Here is a 2832-nt window from a genome sequence, read left to right as displayed (position 1 = left end):
TATGGGCATTATACTGTATGGGGGCAGCTATGTATGCATTATGGTCTATGGGGCAGCTATGGGGCATTATGCTGTATGGGGGCAGCTATGGGGACATTATACTGTATGGGGCAGATATGTGGGCATTATACTGTATGGGGCAGCTATGTGGGCATTATGGTGTATGGGGGCAGCTATGGGGCATTAAGCTGTATGGGGCACCTAAGGGGGCATTATACTGTATGGTGGCAGCTAAGGGGGCATTATACTGTATGGGGGCAGCTATGGGGGCATTATACTGTATGGGGAAAACTATAGGAGCATTATATTTTATGGGGCAGCTGTGGTGGTATTATGGTGTATGGGGCAGCTATGGGGGCATTATACTGTTTTGGGGCATCTATGGGGGCATTATACTGTATGGGGCAGCTATGCGGGCATTATGGTGTATGGGGGCAGCTATGAGGCATTATGCTGTATTGGGGAATTTGTTTGGGCATTATACTGCATGGGGGCATCTGTGTGGGCATTATGCTGCATGGGTGCATCTGTGTAGGCGTTATACTGTATGGGGGTATCTATGGGGGCATTATACTCTATGGTGGCAGCTATGGGGGCATTATACTGTATGGTGGCAGCTAGAGTGCATTATACTATGTGGGGCAGCTATTTGGCATTATACTGTGTGGAAGTCACTATGGGAGCATGATACTGTGTGGGCTAAACAGGGTGTGTATGGGTGGGGATTGAGCGGGATTAGAGGCGTGGATAAAAAGGATACACATTCGCCCCTCTTTGCGATACGTGAAAGTTGGGAGGTATGCCTATAGATAATGATGATTATTACCACCCTCACCATTATTATCATAAGATATTATCGGGATGCCCACCCGCCCTTAAAGCTATTCCCAAGACACCTCTATTTTCAAATTGTTTCATTTATAAAAAGCAATCAGCGGTGTAACTTCAGGCTCTTGGGTCCCTAATGCAAAATATATAGAGTACTACTTATTGGGTTGTGCCATAGTCCATAAATGGAAACTGAATCGAAATGATGAACATTTTTCTTTGCTGATTTTTGCTTTTATATTTTTGCAGTGTGGAAAAATGTCTTAGAAACTGTCAACAAGCTGATGCTGACAGATCTTTTAAAATGTATTCCTGTTTCATATTTCAAACATACAATAATGATCTCGTTCTATGAATGGACTGAGAATGAGAATAAGGTTTTTATGTCTATGGTTGTCATCGGCATTCATATTCACACAATTTATAATCAGAAACAAATCTATAATAACATTTATAGTAAGCAGTTAGCCTGCTTGATGATGGTCTTCAAGTAGCATTTTCCAAAGATGCTAGATTTTACAGATTTATATTGAAGCGGTTTCCCCAGGATCACAAATGATCACATATCTACAGGAAAGGTGATTATTTTCTAATCGCTGGGGGCCCCCTGCTAGGAACACCACCGATCGTGTGAACGAGGGTCCCGAAACCCATACACCTGCCGCTCCATTCAATGTCTACGAGAATGACGGCTGTTTCCGTCATTCCTATAGACTTTGACTGGAGCGGCAGCGTGTATGCACGACCGCCACTCCATTCATTGTCCTCCTCATTGCGGTCGAGCAGTGAGCAGGAACTGGGTGTACGGGATCTCCATACTCGCGAACGGTGGGGGTCCAAACGGTGGAGCCCCCAGTGGTCAGAAAATGATCACCTATCCAGTGTATGATTCTGGGAAAACTCCTTTAAATGTGGAGTGGCTCAGAGGTTAGCACTGCTGCCTTGCAGCAATGGAGTCATGGGCTTAAAAAAGAATCTAGGTAAATCTATGTTCCCTCCCTTGCGTATGTGTGCAGTCCCTCGTGGCGTATTTGCCTTGTATTTCCGCAGAGTTAAAATATGCTTCTGAAAACGTTACAATGTAAACCTATGGGAAAATATTGTACAACGTATGAAATTGAAAAATCTATGAGCTGTGGAATATTTTTTCTATGGGATCTTATAGAGTTTGACTGGGCCCTAAAGTTGTTTTCTCCCAGACTAAAATCATGGTGAAAAGTCAATTGACTTTCCATGAAATTGTAGCCCAATTTACGTAAGTCTGGCGTATCTGGCGTTTGCTCGTTCATCAGCTGATTGTTGCCCTGTTTACACAGGGTAAAGACCGGGAACGTGCGTTTATATGAACGCTCTTTTTCTTGATAATTGGCCCGTGTAAAAGGGCCATAAAGAAGAACTCCCATGAAACTTTTTATTTATTTGCCCGTTTCTTATGGGCATCTTGTACATCTAAATGATATTTATTTTCTCACCGAGAGTCTATTATATAAAACGCAGGCTCCGTTCGGCTCACCCGTGCGGTCACGTGATCTGTAAACTGACTCGCCGATACACACAGCGTCTTATGTGTGGACCGGAAGCCAGTTTCTCTATGTAAGTCTATGAGACTCAGAATGTGATTACAAATGGGCAAAGAAATAAAAAATCTAGGGACACCATATACCACAGATCCCTATCCCTTTGGTGCTGTAAATACGGGTGAGCAGGACTGTGGTGGTCCGGCATACTGTTTTTTGCGGGTTTGTCACAGTAGTGGCGGGGCTTATCCAAATGTGGACCAGTGTGAACGTTTCTGTGAGATTTTATGGGTATTTCTGTGGTGATTCAGGGCAGTCTTAAAATATACCTCAGAAGGGGATTAAAATCTTGGGAGGTATGGGATTGTGTTATATCCAGAACTCGAACTGTTAAACACGTGTACAATACACATATATAAGAATGTATATGAAATACATTCTTAGTCCCACTGGTGATAGTAGATATATTTTATCATACAAAGGAAAA

This window comes from Rhinoderma darwinii, chromosome 10, assembly GCF_050947455.1.
Source record: "Rhinoderma darwinii isolate aRhiDar2 chromosome 10, aRhiDar2.hap1, whole genome shotgun sequence".
Taxonomy (NCBI): domain Eukaryota; kingdom Metazoa; phylum Chordata; class Amphibia; order Anura; family Rhinodermatidae; genus Rhinoderma; species Rhinoderma darwinii.
This window is presented reverse-complemented; position numbering follows the sequence as displayed.